At 41.2% G+C, this 18,639-nt stretch overlaps 1 protein-coding gene across 13 annotated transcripts in view; it reads right to left on the reverse strand.

The window, feature by feature from the left end:
• add1 (adducin 1 (alpha)) overlaps nt 1-14,016 on the reverse strand; it is a 192,895-nt gene extending 178,879 nt beyond the window's left edge. For all 13 annotated transcript variants that reach the window (XM_078215185.1, XM_078215187.1, XM_078215177.1 and 10 more), the window contains exon 1: nt 13,743-14,016. The gene's annotated coding sequence lies outside the window, so the exon portion shown is untranslated. The remainder of the gene's footprint in view (nt 1-13,742) is intronic.
• Nucleotides 14,017-18,639: the final 4,623 nt, after the last annotated feature.

An 18,639-nucleotide genomic window follows, 5' to 3' on the forward strand; every position in this document is an offset into this window, starting at 1 on the left:
TGCAGAAGCACCTGGGTGTCCTTGTGCACGAACCACAAAAAGTTGGTTTGCAGGTACAGCAGGTAATTAAACATAGAACATAGAACATAGAACATTACAGCACAGAACAGGCCCTTCGGCCCACGATGTTGTGCCGACCTTCATCTGAAACCAAGATCAAGCTATCCCACTCCCTACCATCCTGGTGTGCTCCATGTGCCTATCCAATAACCGCTTAAATGTTCCTAAAGTGTCTGACTCCACTATCACTGCAGGCAGTCCATTCCACACCCCAACCACTCTCTGCGTGAAGAACCTACCTCTGATATCCTTCCTATATCTCCCACCATGAACCCTATAGTTATGCCCCCTTGTAATTAAGGCGGCAAATGGAAATTTGTCCTTCATTGCTAGAGGGATGGAGTTTAAAAACAGTGAGGTTATGTTGCAACTGTATAAGGTGCTGGTGAGGCCACACCTGGAGTACAGTGTACAGCTTTGGTCTCCTTACTTGAGGAAAGATATACTGGCACTGGATGGGGTGCAGAGGAGATTCACTAGGTTGATTCCGGAGTTGAGAGGATTGGCTTATGAGGAGAGACTGAGTAGACTGGGGCTACACTCATTGGAATTCAGAAGAACGAGGGGAGATCTTATAGAAACATATAAAATTATGAAGGGAATAGATAAGATAGAAGCAGGGAAGCTGCCACTGGCAGGTGAAACTAGATTTAGGGGGCATGGCCTCAAAATAAGGGGCAGCAGATTTAGGACTGAGTGGAGGAGGAACGTTTTCACACAAAGGGTTGTGAATCTGAGTAATTCCCTGCCCAGTGAAGCAGTTGAGGCTACCTCATTGAATGTTTTTAAGGGAAGGATAGATAAATATTTGAACAGTAAAGGAATTAAGGGCTATGGTGAGCGGGTGGGTAAGTGGAGCAGAGTCCATGAAAAGATCAGCCATGATCTTGTGGAGTGGCGGAGCAGGCTCAGAGGGCCTACTCCTGCTCCATTTCGTTTGTTCTTATGTCTGCAAGACATAACAGGCTACAAGATGAAGGCATGTAAAATTGCTGGCTCTAAGGCACCCCTCCCTGATGAGGTCAATGCATTCTATGTCCATTTAGAGCAAGAGGTCAGCGAGAGCATGCGTTCCACCCCAGAAGCCTTGGATGAACCTGTATCTGAGGTTACCATTGTAGATGTCAGAGCAGCCTTCTTGAAGATCAACCCATGGAAAGCGACTGGTCCAGATAGGGTAACTGGACGAGCAGTCAGTTCCTACGCGGATCAGCTGGCGAGGGTATTAACAGACATTTTCAATTTCTCTCTTTACAACAACCTGAGGTCCCTATCTGTTTCAAGAAGACAATCATCCCAGTACCAAAGACAAGCCAAGCAGCATGCCTGAATGACTATCATCCACTGGCACTGACATCCATCATTATGAAGTGCTTCGAAAGGTTAGTCATGGCACGAATCAATTCCAGCCTCCCGGGCTGCCTGGATCCACTACAGTTCGCCTACTGCCGCAACAGATCCCATCTCCCTGGCCCTGCATTCAACCCTGGAACACCTGGATAACAAAGACACCTATGTCAGACTCCTATTTATTGACTACAGCTCAGCCTTAAACACCATTATTCCCATGAAACTCATCTCCAAACTCCGTGACCCGGGCCTCGGCACCTCCCTGTGCGACTAGATCCTGAACTTCCTAACTCACAGACCACAATCAGTAAGGATAGGCAACAACACCTCCTCCACGGTCATCCTCAACATCGGTGCCCCACAAGGCTACGTTCTCAGCCCCCTACAATACTCCTTATACACCTACGACTGCATGGCCAAATTCCCCTCCAACTCGATTTTCAAGTTTGCTGATGACACCACTATAGTGGATCGGATCTCAAACAATGAGACGGAGTACAGGAAGCGAGAATCTAGTGCGACAACAATAATCTCTCCCTCAGTGCCAACAAAACAAAAGGAGATAGTCATCGACTTCAGGAACCTTAGTGGAAGACATGCCCTTGTCTACATCAATGGTGATGAAGTACAAATGGTCGAGAACTTCAGGTTTCTAGGTGTCCAGATCACCAACAAACTGTCCTGATTCCCCCCATGCCGACACTATAGTTAAGAAAGCCCACCAATACCTCTACTTTCTCAGAAGACGAAGGAAATTTGGCATACCCACTACGACTCTCACCAACTTTTACAGATGCACCATAGAAAGCATTTTTTTCGGTGCATCACAGCTTGGTATGGCTCCTGCTCTGTCCAAGACCGCACAAAAACTACAAAAGGTTGTGAACGAAGTCCAGTCCATCACGCAAACCAGCCTCCCATCCACTGACTCTGTTTACACTTCCCACTGCCTTGGAAAACCATCCAGCATAATTAAAGACCCCACGCACCCCGGACATTCTCTCTTCCACCTTCTTCCATTGAGAAAAGGTACAAAAGTCTGAAGACACATATCAACCGACTCAAGAACAGCTTCTTCCCTGCTGCCAGACTTTTGAATGGACCTACCTCGCATTAAGTTGATCTTCCTCTACACCCTAGCTATGACTGTAACACTACATTCTGCACTCTCGTCTTTCTTTAAGTACAGTATGCTCTGTATAGTGCACAAGAAACAATACTTTTCAGTGTATACTAATACATGTGACAATAACAAATCAAAATCAATGCCTTTAGGGAGGCGGTTTCATTTCTTCGTTGAGACTTTGCAGCGATTGATACAACCAAGTGGCTTATTTCAGAGGGCATTTGAGTCAACCACATTGCTGTGGCTCTGGAGTCACATGTAGACCAGACCAGGTAAAGACAGCAGATTTCTTTTCCTAAAAGATATTAGTGAACCAGATGTGTTTTTCCCAACATCATAGAATCCCTTCAGTACTGAAGGAGGCCATTGGCCATAGAGTCTGTACCGACCACAATCCCACTCAGGCCCTATTCACGTAACCCCACATATTTACCCTGCTAATCTCCGACACTAGGGTTAATTTAGCATGGCCCAATCCACCTAACCCGCACATCTTTGGACTGTGGGAGGAAACCAGAGCACCCGGAGGAAACACACGCAGACACGGGGAGAATATGCAACTCCACATAGACAGTGACCCGAGGCCAGAATTGATCCTGGCGCTGTGAGGTAGTAGTGCTAACCACTGGGCCACCATGCTGCCCTGGTTAACAATGGTTTTCATGGTCATCAGTAGTCTCTTAATTCCAAATTTTAAAAAATTGAATTCAAATACTACCATCTGCTGTGGTGGGTTTCAAAACTGGGTCCCCAGATCATTAGCTGAGTTTTTGGATTATTAGTCTAGCCACTAGGCTATCACCTTCCCAAGTCCATACCTGAACTCTCAACCTTCTGAGTCCTACCACCAGAAGTCAATTAAGAGTTCATCATATTGCTATGGTCTGACCAAGGACAGCAGATTTCCTTCCCTAAAAGGCATTAATGATGTTTTTTTAAGCCACAATTCAGTAATTTTGTGGCCAATGAATCTAACTTTTTATTCCACATTTACTTAATTTAAATTTCCCAGCTGCCATAGTAGTATTGAACACATGTCACCAGATCATAAATCCAGACTTCTGGATTACTAGTCCATTAAAATAAACACTATGCTACTGCGACAATAATCTCTCCCTCAATTTCAGTAAAACGAAGCAGTTAATCATCGACTTCAGGAAACAGGGGAACATGGCCCTGTTTACATCAACGGGGATGAAGTGGGAACATTGAGAGCTTCAAGTTTCTAAGTGTCCAGCTCACCAACAACCAGTCTTGGTCCCGCCACACCAATATTATAGTTAAGAATGCCCACCAACACCTCTACCTTCTAAGGAGCTAAGGAAATTCAGCATGTCTGCCAATATTCTCACCAACTTTGACAGGTGCACCATAGAAAGCATCATTTCTGGATGTATCAGAGCTTGGTATGGCTCCTGCACTGACCAACACTGCAAGAAACTTTGAAGGGCTGTGAATGTAGCCGGTCCATCATGCAAACCAGCCTCCCATCCATTGACTCTGTCTACACTTCCCGCTGCTTTGGAAAGCAGCCAGCATAATCATAGGCCCCCACGCACCCCAGACATACTCTCTTCCACCAGGAAAAAGATACAAAAGTCTGAAGTCACGTACTGACTCAAGAACAGCTTCTCCCCTGCTGCCATCAGGCTTATATTAAGTTGATCCTCCTCTACACCCTAGCTAAGACTTTAACACTACATTCTGCACCTTCTTTCCTTCTTTATGAATGTTATGCTTTGTCTGTATAGCGTGCAAGTAACAATGTTTTTCGCTATATACCAATACAATAATAAATCAAATAAATTACTGCTTTCTGAAACTGGTATAACACAGACCCATGAACTACAACTCTCAGCCTTGGAGGAATTATCTTACAAGACTAATTAGAAATTCAAGCAGTAAGCCCACATAGTCAAACTCAAATGTAGCTGCAATATGTGAGTATGATCATGAAGGCTTGCTACCATTGTTCTTCAACTCCCACTACCAAAAATGTAATACACTCCTCCAGAAGGCAGCAAGGTAACGGCAGAATTAAAAGATCTGCAGCCGATTTATATATCCAAAAAAACAATAGAGGACACTTGCAAAAATTCTGGATTTTTTTTTATTTTACTGCCAATATTTCCTATGTGTTATTTATAATAATCAAAACAGCTGCAATAAAGGCAAATGTGGATTTTAAACTTTTTTAAAAAAGTACACCATATAAAATTCAATTCTTTTCTCCCCAATAGTAAAAACTAATGAATACCAAGCTAAGCATTTAAAATAACTGAGGAAAATTAATCAACAGATCCATTTCCATAGGTGATGGCCTAGTGGTATTATCACTCAACAATTAATCCAGATACTCAGCTAATATTCTGGGGACTTGGGTAGATGGTGGACTTTGAATTCAATAAACAAAATTTGTCAGAAAAACCCATCTGGTTCAATAATATTCTTTAGGGAAAGAGATCTGCCATCCTTACCTGGTATGGTCTTCATGTGACTCCAGAGCCACAGCAATGAGGTTGACTATCAACTGCCCTCTGAAATGGCCTAGCAAACCACTCAGTTGAAGGGCAATTAGGGATGGGGATAAAATGCTGGCCCAGCCAGCAACACCTATGCCCCATAAACAAATAAAAAAAATTAATTTCAGGCATACATTTAGAAAAAAAAAATCACAAAATCATAAAAGCGTCCTGTTTAGTTTAAGAAAGAAATGGAGGTAGTGAATTGATTTATGGAGAAAAATAATGCATGTGCCATTTCCCATTTAAAATACAAATTTTAAGACCAAGTATTTGCTTCAGACGCATTTTTTGAAGCCCCTAATTCCATTTGTTTGAGAAAAATACAATTTATACTTTTCACTGAAATACTAATCTTCACATACAGGCTTTCTCTACTATATTGTTACTCTGCAGGCAAACTTGTGCTTGAAAACGAGATTGTTGCTACACAAAGACACTGAAATTCTAACTACATAAAATCTTTAAAAATTATTAATTCAATTCACTCACTGCAGACCACATTTTGCACTTGTCTATTGTATCCAATCCTTACGTAGAATTAAGTTTAAAGCCAAGAATTCATAACCTTCTACATGTCTATAAAACATTCAAGATAAATGGCGAAAGTTGAAAGTTTTGATTAAGTCAGTCCAGATCTGTTCTCAATTTAAAACATATCAAATGTTATACATTGCAGATCAAATCACGCAAATGAATAAACACTTAACTATTGTTTTATCCTTCTTACCCACAGTGAATTAGAGGCCAAGACAAATATGGTTTATGCAAAAATGGATTAAAATGTTTTAATGCAAAAATAATTTTTACTTTTCAATTCTGAGACTTAAAAATTGAACAGCTATCCATGAATTCAAAATTAATAAATTCTATTTAGAATATTAACTAGATGATTTATTGAGATTTTGTGGGCAGTAAAGTCAAAAACAGTTTCACATATGTATTGTACACTCATGGCCAAAATCTCAAATATTTAACACGACCAAGGAGCAAAATGTTTGTCTTGCAGTATATATGAAGTCAAGAGTTCTGACAGTACATTATTTAGCCTCTATTATTCATTAAGGTTTTCTGTTGAACATTTAAAAACTGCTATCTATGTGCATACTTACAAAGTATGAAGCTGGCAGCAGCAAAAATAAGATACTCAGAACAAAGATTTTAAGGGTGAACTACAATATTTGCATTCAATACAAAAGTGAATATGCTGGTTTCTGAAAGTTAAAAACATTTTTGAAACGCTAATAAAAAAAATTGGTCTGCAAACTGATCATACATTCCATTCACTACTGCTGTCCAATATTTAAATACATTAACCACACATAAAAAGACAGCACATACAAATAAATGTTTTCCTCAATTCATACAGAGAAAAAAAGAGAATTTGATTTAACACATCAAGTACAAATCTTTAAACTGGTAACTAAAGTATAATATTTGGACTTTTAAGGTAAGATTGCAACCAGAATGAAAATTGTGTGTTTGAGTGAAGCATGAAGGAAGAGACAGCACACACGTCGTGGTCATATCAAATAAGGTTAGAGAATGTTAATTTCAAAAGCATGTCACGAGCCTGATAGCAATGCTGATGAATAATGTCATACAGTTCTGAAGTATATATGGCAAAATTGAATCTACTGGAAAAGATCAGTGCCATGTAGAAATATTATAAATTATAGTACTTGTGCTTGCATTTTAAACATTGCACTCTGTCCAATAAAACTTTCTGATCACATTTGAGAAACATAAAACAAAACAGCCTTTATAGATTTACAGGAACACACTTTCACAGAACAACATTGCATTACTGTATAGTGCCTCTGGTCACAAAACAGCAAATCCTTTCAATTGTGTTAAACGAATTCACAGGACATAATGTGATGATCTTTTTTGTAACTAATTAGTACAACAACTTGCATTTATATATTATCTTTAACATAATAACACATCCCAAGGAGTTTCACAGGAGGATCTGTAATACAGAATTTGACATACAAGGATAAGATTAGAGCAGATAATTGAAAACTTAGACAAAGAGGTGGGCTTAAAGAGAAGCTTAAAAGGAGGAGAGAGGGGTAGAGAGGCAGAGTGACAGTTCCAGAGCTAAATACACAGACAAATGAAGTCATTGCTGCCAATGGTGGGGAAAATCAGGAATGCTGAAAAGTCCAGAATTAGAAGAACGTAGTACTGCTAAGGATTATAGGGCTAAGGAGATTAACAGAGATATGAAGGAGAAAGGACATGGAGGGATTTGAAAAACAAGCATGAAAACTTCAAGATTGCGGCATTGCTCAGCTGCGATCTAACAGTGGCACAGTGGTTAGCACTGCTGCTTCTCAGCGCCATGGATCCGGGTTCAACTCTGGTCTCGAGTGACTGTGTGGAGTTTGCATATTCTCCCCATGTCTGCATGGAATTCCTCCGGGTGCTCCGGTTTCTGCCCACACTCCAAAGATGCATGGGTTTGGTTGATTGGCCATGCTAAATTCCCTCTTAGGTGTAAGAGGGATTAGCAGGGTAAGTGCGTGGGGTTACAGGCATCCGGAGGCCACCCGACCAGGCAAGCGTGCCAAGTGAGAGCGCACACAAGAGGGAGGACAAGACGGAAGGTTAGAAGAGGGCGAGCGCACAAGAGAGCATTTCAATGAAACCTGGCATACATGTAGGGTGACCCATGGAATAACTAATTAGCTTTTGGTGAAGACGAGGTCCGGATCATGGAATTGCACGTTTTAAATATTGGGAGATAATACAAATAAACTTTTTTTGTAAGAAAGGTTATGTGTAATTTGGTTTAGAATGTTGTGGACTGTCTTCATTGCTGTGATAGAATTTGTTACAACTGTAAAAATGCAAGCAGATTGTTAGGTATGTAGTAGCCTGAAGTCTTCTCAGAGTTGAAAGCTCTTAATAAAAAAGACTTCTTGTAAACCTCTATGACTATGTAAAAACAACAGGGATTGTGTTGTGACGGGTGATTTTAACTTCCCCAACATAGACTGGGATTCTTTTAGTGCCAGTAGCTTTAACGGGGCAGAGTTTGTTCAGTGTGTCCAAGAGTGCTTCTTGAGGCAATATGTAGATTGTCCAACTCGGGAAGGGGCTATCTTAGACCTGGTTCTGAGAAATGAGCCTAGGCAGGTGATTAATGACTTAGTGGGGGGACCATTTTGGGAACAGCGATCTCAATTCTATAAGTTTCAAGATACTTTTAGAAAAAGGATAGAAGTAGTCCCAGAGTGAAAGTACTAAACTGGGGGAAGGCTAACTGCGACAGTATTAGGCAGGAACTAGGGAATGTAGACTGAGGGTGGCTGTTTGAGGATAAATTGACATCCGATGTGCGAGGGTCTTTTAACAATTCAGGACAAGTAGGTCCCTGTAAAAATAAAGGATAAAGATGGAAGATTTGGGAACCCCAGATGACAAGAGAGATTGTGAGCTTAGTAAAAAAGATGGAAGCATATATAAATTTCAGGACATTAAAAACAGATAAGGCTCTTGAGGAATACAAAGATAGCAGGAAAGAGCTTAAACAGGGACTTGGGAGGGCAAAAAGGGGCCATGATCTATTCTTGGCAGGCAGGGTTAAAGAGAATCCCAAGGTTTTTTAATGTGTATACAAGGAGCAAGAGGGTAGCTTAAAAAAAAGGGTAGGTCCACTTAAGGACAGTGGAGGGAATGTGTGTGTGGAGCCAGATGAGGTGGGCAAGGTCCTTAACGAGTACTTTGCGTCAATATTCGCAAAGGAGAAGGATGTGGTGGATGGTGAGTGTAGAGAGGAGGATGTTGACATTCCAGGACGTTGAGATAAAAAAGGTGGTCTTGGAGGTTTTGAAAAACATTAAAGGTGGACAAGCCCCCAGGGTCTATCCCAGAATACTGGGAGAGGGGAGGGAAGAAATTGCTGAGGTCTTGGCTAAAATCTTTGCATCCTCTTTAGCCACAGGCGAGGTACCAGAGGATTGGAGAGCAGCTAACATCGTCTCTTCTGCCCTTCTTAAACAGAGGAACAATCTGGGAAATTATAGGCCTGTGAGCCTTACATCAGTGGTGGGGAAATTATTGAAGTCTGTCGGTGAGAGGAGTTTTCAGTGGGAGGAGCTGTTGGTGGGAGTTGTGTGTAGATCAGTGAGTTTTATTATTAAACTAGAAAGAGTACAGAAGAGATTTACTAGGATACTACCGGGACTTGATGGTTTGAGTTATGAGAGGCTGGATAGACTGGGACTTTTTTCTCTGGAGTGTAGGAGGCTGAGTGATCTTATAAAGGTCCATAAAATAATGAGGGGCATAGATCAGCTAGATAGTCAATATCTTTTCCCAAAGGTAGGGGAGTCTAAAACTGGAGGGCATAGGTTTAAGGTGAGAGGGGAGAGATACAACAGGGTCCAGAGGTGCAATTCTTTTCCACAGAGGGTGATGAGTGTCTGGAACAAGCTGCTGGAGGTAGTTGCAGAGACGAGTACAATTTTGTCTTCTAAAAAGCATTTAGACGGTTACATGGGTAAGATAGGTATAGAGGGATATGGGCCAAATGCAGGCAACTGGGACTAGCTTAGAGGTTTAAAAAAAAGGGCAGCATGGACAAGTTGGGCCGAATGGCTTGTTTCCATGCTGTAAACCTCTGATTCTATGATATCCATTTTTCAGCTTTGTAGTTACAGAGCATCAGCTAAGCAGGGAAAAAGTCTCGAAGAAGAGCTGTGCAGCTGAAACAACATTGAGTTAACAAAGCATGGCAGAGGTATGCATTTTGAATGCCCTCTTGACTTATGCTGTGATGTTCCCAACTTTTTCTAAAAACACATTTTTCCTTCTAAGATGTTCCTCCTGTGCCTAGGTATCATGTTTACAAATTAATGTTGGAATAACAATAACAAGACAAAAAAATATGTTAAATACTTCCCCATTGCTTTCTTCCTTTAATAAATTATTTTTCGATTAACATTTAAAGCAGAGAGCTCTGGGGTGGAGTGAAAAATACAGAGATAAATACAGTTTTTTTCTGTTCCTCTTGGGTTCGTCTTTAAGTGTTTCCAAATACAAGCATTTTGTAGCTGGCATTGTGAATGTTTTCTTGATTTTAGTTTTGATGTGTAGAAAAAGTTGGGAGTCCAGTCGATCAAGAAGAGCCCGAGTTTGCTTTAATATCAATGGCTGAAGGCAGGGTGGGTAGGTGGTGGTGGGGGGGGAAGGAATTAATGAAGGAAAACGGTTTTATTTTTGATTTCTTGGCTACCTGCCCAGGACAGAGTCTCTCGTTTTTTAAATCTCTAATGGAGGCATAGATGGAGTTCACCAATACTTGGTTTCCAATTTAAATCTTTTGATCTTCAAGGAGCCTCTGAAACCAAAAAGAAGCGCCCAAAATTCAAAAATGTCACCCCTTGAGAAATTTTTTGTATTTTGAGCCATTATGTGCAAAATATTATTTGAGAAATTCTGGATAGGTGCAATAATAGATTTTGCTAAATAGACATGACTAAACTGAATAAATGATAAATGATAGTTTTAATAGCTTGAGTAAGTGACCTGAAAGTTTTAGAGAGAACAGTAAAGTAAAGCTGTTATGTGGATTTCGCTCGTTCTTGGCTTCAGTCTTGACCTCAGACCTATGCCACAATGACAGACAACATGAACTGCAGGTTTTGTGGACGCCCATGCTGATTTTGCATCAGGCTCTTTAGTCATGACAAAATTCACAGAAAATAATGAAATCACTAACAGCCTGGGCAAACTCGAAAGAGGAGTCTACCATTATACTGCACCCATACCAAGTATTAAATCTTGCTCCTCCCAAATAGAACTCATCAGACACCCCAAAATAGTATTAAGAAAAACCATATCTTATGAAAATTATATATATTTAAGAGAACAGAGAACAGACAATCACAAATAAGGAAGGGGGGGAAAAGAGCAAAACAACGCCCTCCCACATCACACATTAATGAAAATGTGCAAAATACAGATACACAGACACACTGACAGCTTATTTCATACTCATTGATGGTGTCTGGTAAATGCACAAAATGACAAGCTCTTTAGAGATGAAAACAATTTTATAATTAAAGCTTGTGGACATCAGATCTAAACATCACGATCAATTAAAAATTAATCTTGTTTCTCTACTCATGTAATAGTTAAATACTGAAACAGTCAACTTGGCAGCAAGCAAAAGCAGTGTTCTAAAGCAAATCCTCGTAAGCCTGTATTTTGTCCAGCTGACCTAGCTAAAAAGATTAAGCCTAAAACTGCATACAGCCATCTGCTAAAGGCAACTACTGACTGAATTATCTGATCAACTATAGTGATGGTGTAAAGGAAATCCTAATAAAGTTATTTTTAAAATATCACCGCAATTCTTAACATTAAAGAGTAATATTGAGGTATTTTTGGTTCAATAGTTTAAATATGTTTTTAAAATTAAAATTATTGAGCTTAGAAGTGCAAACAATTTTTTACAGCATGTTCCATCGCTTTCAACTGAATGCAGAAGTGGTAACATGGTAGAGTCTGTTATTTAAATAAATTGGAGAGATGTAAATAATCAATGAATGGGACAGGATGGCAAAGGAGAACTATGAAATTAACCTATAAAAGAAAAGACATTTGGCCCACATCTGAAGTCATTTCAAATACTCAAACTGTTCTGTTGTAGCTGATTTCACAAGTTTGGAATCCTCCCCAAGGCTACCATCTGGTCCACTTCAAATATAGGGCTTGCGAATCTGATTCCAGCAGGAAAGTTACAAATTAAGTGGTCATCACAATAATGGAACTGTGAAAGCTGAAGCAGCGTCATCCAGCTTCAAAGCATGGAATACTGCAAGATCCAACACATTAACATTTTATCTGCCTCAAACACAAAATCCAACTCCTCCTTAGCCTATATCTAACATTTTACAATACAATTGGAGCTACTGTAACAATTTACAGATAAGGATAAGGATGAAGCCATCATGCTGAAGTTACAGAGTATTTAACTAAGTCACATCTTGAATCCTCAGTTCGGTTACGGAAGAACAAGGTGGACATTCAAACTATGGAAGCAGTATGAAGGTCAAGAAGCAATGCCCATTTCAGGGGATTGGATTATAAAGGTTTAAAAAATTCAGCCTGATAAGCAGGCCAATGAGATAGGGCATTTTACAAATTAAGTGATTTGGAAAGGGTTTATTAACCCGGAGCAACAGCCACATTGGCAAGACAAAGTAAACTAGTAAAGTCAAGACGAATCACGGAATCCCTACAGTGCAGGAGGCCATTCAGCCCATCAAGCCTGCACCGACAACAATCTCACCCAGACCCCATTCCCGTAACCCCACATATTTACTCTGTTAGTACCCCTGACATAAGGGGCAATTTAGCATGGTCAATCAACCTAACCCACACATTTCTGGAAGAAGATTGAAATATTCTTCATTTTCTATCTAGAATGGTCTTCCAGACTGGATAATGAAGGCAAAACACATTCCTCCTCCCCCCCCCCTCCCTCCTCAAATATGCTGCGAGATAAGGGGGTTGGAGGGGTTGCAGAGGTTACTACGAAAGGAACAAAATTGATCAGGAGATCTCCCTTTCAGTGATCATTATAGAGGTCACATATTTCTTTTGGGGGGGGGGGGGACGTGGGTAGGGAAAATGAACTAATATCAAACTGGTTTATGTCATTTTAGCACTATTCCTAAGGTAACGTCGGTCATCTGCTTAACATTTTCTGGCCATCCAAGACTGGCAATGGTCCCATCCATCGAAATACATGGTGGTAGGTTTCTTATTGCACGCCCTCAACCCACCCATTTTATTCAAACATTGACTCTGGCCAACGTCAAGTCAGGACCGCGACTCAGACCTGGAAAAGTAAAAGAAAATGAAGCATTTCTCCTCCCAGGGGCCCCCTTATAGCTCACTCACTCTGCATTGAAACATACATGTTACATTGACTGGAGACCAGTGACGCTAAACCTTACGTTATAAACAAAAGCAAATGTATTTAGTTAATAATATTTAGCAGTTAAAAAAAGCGATTGTATAGTATACGGACAGGTCATATAAAACACAGTCGCGAAATTCGACCTCGAAAGCAACATAAAGCGCACAGATGAAGTGAATTTCAAAAAAAAGGTTAAAATGTTATAAATGCAGGGACACTGGCCGACTTCGTCGTCCCCCGATATCCTCGATCAAAAAAAGTTATATTAAATTATACTCCCCATCGGGCGTTATTTCTCTTCCATCTTCTGGATTGCAGCAGCAACAACAACTACTAAACCGCGATTATATTTATCGGCATCATGCACCCTGTCATATTTCACATTGCAGTAATCCAATATAGTGACACAGGCCGTACAATACAAACCAGGGGAAACAAACAGAATGCAGAGGGGGCCGGTGTGTGGAGGGTTTTATTCCTATTAAACATTAAAGTGCTTTTGCACGAAGCCAAGGTAGTTGACGGCGGGCGGAAATACAGCATTAGAGTGGGGAAAAGAAAATGGATGGTAAGAAAAGCGATTGACGATAAAGGGATTTCACAGTTGAGGAGGGGAAGAGATATCGAGAGGAGCCAGTTAGTGAGAACGGCCGCCACGATAACATCGCGCAATGACCCTTTTGGCAGCGGCAGCTCATAGTCGCCGGGTTTACATTAACGGCTTCCTTGGCCTTTAGCTTCTTACCTTTCCAGGGGAGAAATACCACCGCCAGTCCTTACGTGAGGTGACGGCTCAGTCGTTTCTAAATGGAGGAGTGGGGATTTTTTTTCACCCCCCACCACCAAGCGCTGCCAGGTCTTTTTCTTATATTTTTCTCCCTTTCTCCTCCTCCTTTAACTCCGCCTCTCTAAGTACATCTACACGGACATGGGTGCGGCTAGAACGCCTCAAAGAAGAAAGCGACGGACAACAAGCAGAGAGAGCTCGCGCTAACATCGGCCTCTCCCATTGGACCAGTGCTGGTGGGCGGGAGCGCAACGCCTGGGAGGGGGGGGGGGCGGGGCGTGATCCTTTAAAGATTCTTGAATTCCATTGGTCGAACCTCCATGGTCTCTGCCCCTTCCTTACATGGCCCCGCCCCCTGGTGGGGGGGGCGGCTGCGCTCTCCTTCCCGAGGCCGCTCGGCCTGCGCTGAGCGCGAGCGCGAACACACGCCCCAACCGTCCGGCGCGCGCAGGTGAACGGTTTAAATTGACATTGGAGCGGTCAAAGGGAATGGGGGCCCTTGTTTTCCTTCTGCTGGTGTTGATTATTTTTGTGTGGTATTTTGTACCCGTTTGTGTGGAAAACATTAGCAACAATTACAAATAACTAAACGTTCTTTTGCTTAAGCGGAAATTTATATTTATTTAATTTTAACTTAATTTATATATTTAAATTGATAGTTGCTTAATTTTTAATATATTTATATTTTAATTTTGTTTAATATGTTTAAATGTCTATTTAAATTTAATTGTTTATTTAAATTTTATATTTATTTTTTAAAAATCGTTTATGATATTGGTTAAGGGGTAAATATTGGCCAAGACACCAGGAGAACTTGACCCCCCCAGCCACCCACCCTGCCCTGTCTTCTTTGGAATAGTGGCCTTGGGATCTTTTATGACCACCCTAGAAAGGCCTCAGTTTAATATGACATCTGAAAGACAACATCTGTAACACTCGTAGAACTTTTGCCTTAATTAAGACTCATGATTCGGCAGCGGAACTCCTGATTGACCAACTATCTTCTGACTTATTGGTAATGATGCTACTCACAGCCACAGAACGATAGCAAACTTAAATCCCACCAACAATGGTTTTGCAAAGATCTTAACTCTTCACATATTTACTGGACACCTCATCCAAATAGATATACCTGGACACGGTATTCATAGAAGCGCCTGATCCTGATGTGTTCAATTGTCCTGGCATATCTCCTGCAGGGTGTCTAGAACAGCATCCAAGAGTGAGAATCCATACTGATAATATTTATCACAACCATGTCTGAATCAATGCTTACAATGGATCAGACAAGAAAATACCAGGTAATTTTCAGTATTATTCCACTACATGTCATTTATTTTTGCCTGATCATATTGGCCATACTTTTTTAAAAGGATATGTTTATAGTGATTTAATGATTGATACCTGATGAGAGTAAATTTGCAAGGAACATTAAAAGAGGACTGTAAAAGCTTTTGTAAGAATGTAAAAAGAAAAAGATTAGTGAAGACAAATGTAGGTCCCTTACAGTCCAAAATGGGAGAATTTATAATGGAGAACAAGGACATGGCAGAGCAGTTAAACAACTACTTTAGTTCTGTCTTCATGGCTGAAGATACAAATAATTTTGCAGAAATCCTAGGGAACTAAGAGTCTAGTGAGAAGAAGGAATTAAGAGAAATTAGTATTACTAAAAGTCCTGGAGAAATTCTTGGCACTAAAATCTGATAAATCCCTGATAATCTATATTCCAGTGTACTGAAGGAGGTGGCCATGCATTGGTTGTCATCTTCAAAAATTCTATCAATTCTGGAACAGTCCCAGCAGATTGGAGGGTGTCAAATGTAACCCCATTATTCAAAAAAGGAAGCGAGAAGTCTCACAATACCAGGTTAAAGTCCATCATGTCTATTTGCCATCAAATTACCAAATAAACCTGTTGGACTTTAACCTGGTGTTGTGAGACTTCTTTCTGTGGCCACCCTAGTCCAACGTTGGCATCTCCCCCACATCATAAAAAAGGAAGGAAGGAGGGAGGGAGAAAATGGAATTACAGATCTGTTAGCCTAACATAAGAAATATGGAAAATGCTAGAGTGTTTTATACATGATGTGATACCTTAGAAAATATCAAGGAGATTAAGACAAAGTCAACATGGATTTATGAAAGAGAATAACAAATCTACTGGAGTTTTTGAGGATTAATTAGCAGGATAGATAAAAGAGAACCAGTGGATGTGGTGTATTTAGATAGTCAGAAAGCTTTTGATAATGTCCCACAGAGGTCAGTGTGCAAAATTAAAGTATATGGAATTGGGGGAGATATATTGGCAACAATTGAGAATTGGTTAGCAGGCAGAAAACAGAGAAAAGGAATAAATGAGATGTTTTCAGAGTGGTAGGCAGTGACTAATGGGAGATCACAGGGATCAGAGTTTCAGCCCCCAGCTATTCACAATATGCATTAATTTGAATAAGGGAACTAAATGTAATATTTCTAAGTTTGCTGACAAGGCAAAACTAGGTGTGAATGTGCATGGTGAGAAGGATGTTAAGAGCCTTCAAGGTGATTTAGTGCAGCACAGGCACAAACCCTTCAGCCCTCCAAGCTCATGCTCATCATGATGCCCTAACTAAACTAGAACAAAAATCTTCTGCCCTTACTCAGTCCGTATACCTCTATTCCCTCCCTATTCATGTACCCATCCAGATGCTTCTTAATTGTTGCTAATGTGCTTGCTTCCACCACCTCCTCTGGCAGCACGTTCCAGGCACCCACCACTCTCTGCGTGAAAAACCTCCCCCACACATCTCCCTTAAACATTCCCCCTCTCACCTTGAACATATGCCCCCTTATAATTGACACATCCATCCTTGGAAAAAGCTTCTGACTATCCACCCTGTCTATGCCTCTCATAATTTTGCAAACCTTTATCAGGTCTTCTCTCAGCCTCCCATCTTTTCAGTGAAAACAATCCGAGTTTATTCAACCTCTCCTCATAGCCAACACCCTCAAGACCAGCAACATCCGAGTGAACCTTCTTTGCACTCTCTCCAAAGCTTCCAAGTCCTTCTTGTGTGGTGACCAGAACTGCATCAATACGCCAAATGCCGGCTAACCAAGGTTTTATATAACTGAACATGATTTGCCAACTCTTGTACTCTTTGCCAACTCTTATACTCAATGCGCCGGCCGATGAAGGCAAGCATGCCATATGCCTTCTTAATCAACTTGGCCACTTGCTCTGCCACTTTTAAGGAACTGTGGACCTGCAACCCAGATCCCTCTGTATGTTAATGTTCCTAAGGGTTTTGCCATTTACAGTATATTTCACAGCCAAATTTGACCCTCCAAAATGCATCACCTCGCATTTGTCCGGATTAAACTCCCATCTGCCATTTCTGTGCCCAAGTCTCCAATCTATCTATATCCTGTTACATCCTCTGACACTATCAGCAATTCCACCAATCTTCATGTCATCCGCAAACTTATTAATAGGATCACCCACATTTTCCTCCAGATCAGTTATATATACGACAAACAACAAAGGTCCCAGCACTGATCCCTGTGGAACACCACTAGCTACAGATCTCCAATCTGAAAAACACCCTTCCACCGCTACTCTCTGTCTTCTATGACCAAGGCAGCTCTGTATCCATCTAGCCAGCTCACCGCGAATCCCATGTGATTTTAGCTTTTGTACCAGTCTGCCATGTGGGATCTTGTCAAATGCCTCACTAAAGTCCACGTAAACTACATCCACAGGCCTTTCTGTCATCAATTATCTTTGTCACCTCTTCAAAAAACTCAGTCAAGTTGGTGAGACCTGACCTTCTCCATACAAAGCCATGCTGCCTGTTGCTAACTAGTCCATTTTCTTCCAAATGTGCATACATCATGTCCTTCAATATCTTCATCAAAAGCTTCCCCACCACTGACGTCAGGCTTATCGGCCCATAATTTCCTGGATTATCCCTGTTTCCTTTCTTATACAAGGGAACAACATTGGCTATTCTCCAGTCCTCTGGAATCTCACCTGTGGTCAAAGAGGAGGTGAAGATATCTGTTAAGGCCCCAGTTATTTCTTTCCTTGTCTTCCGCAGTAATTTGGGATAGATTCCATCTGGCCCTGAGGGCTTGTCTACCTTAATGTAATTTAGGATACCCAATACTTCCTTCTTCGATTTATTGATGTTCTCTAGAGTGTTCATACACCTAACCCTGTCATGTCCTTCTCCTTGGTGAATACCGATACAAAGTACTCATTAAGGATCTCACCCACTTCCTGTGGCTCCATGCATAACTTCCTTCCATTGTCCTTGAGTGGGCAAGTTAAGTGAGTGGACAAATAAATGGCAGATGCAGTACAGCATTGATAAGTATGAAGTTTTCCACTGCAGTAGGAAAAACAAAATGGCTGAGTATTATTTAAATGCTGATACATTGGGAAACGTTGATGTACAAAGGGACCTGCGTGTCCTTGCACACCAGTCACTGTAAGCAAATATGCCGGTGTAGGAAGCATTTAGGAAGGCAAATGGTATGATGGCCTTCATTGCAGGAGGACTTGAGTACAGAGCAAGGATGTCATACTTCAGCTGTCCAGGACCTTGGTGAGACCACACCCAAACCTGATGTGGGCATGGTTGGCAGGACTGGAAGCGACCACGTTTCCCAGTCTTGTCAGTTAACGATCTGCATCTCAATAGGGTCAACGGGATCGGCAGGAGCACAGTGGGTGACATGTCCAATGGCAGCCCAACATGAAGTTTAAAAGCAAGAGGCTGCTGAATAGAGGAGGTAAAGGGAGCATGGTGGTAGCAGCACCAGGAAGACACTGCAGGCAGGAGGACACTTCAGGTGGGTAGCAAGCTTC

This window comes from Mustelus asterias, chromosome 6, assembly GCF_964213995.1.
Source record: "Mustelus asterias chromosome 6, sMusAst1.hap1.1, whole genome shotgun sequence".
Lineage (NCBI taxonomy): Eukaryota > Metazoa > Chordata > Chondrichthyes > Carcharhiniformes > Triakidae > Mustelus > Mustelus asterias.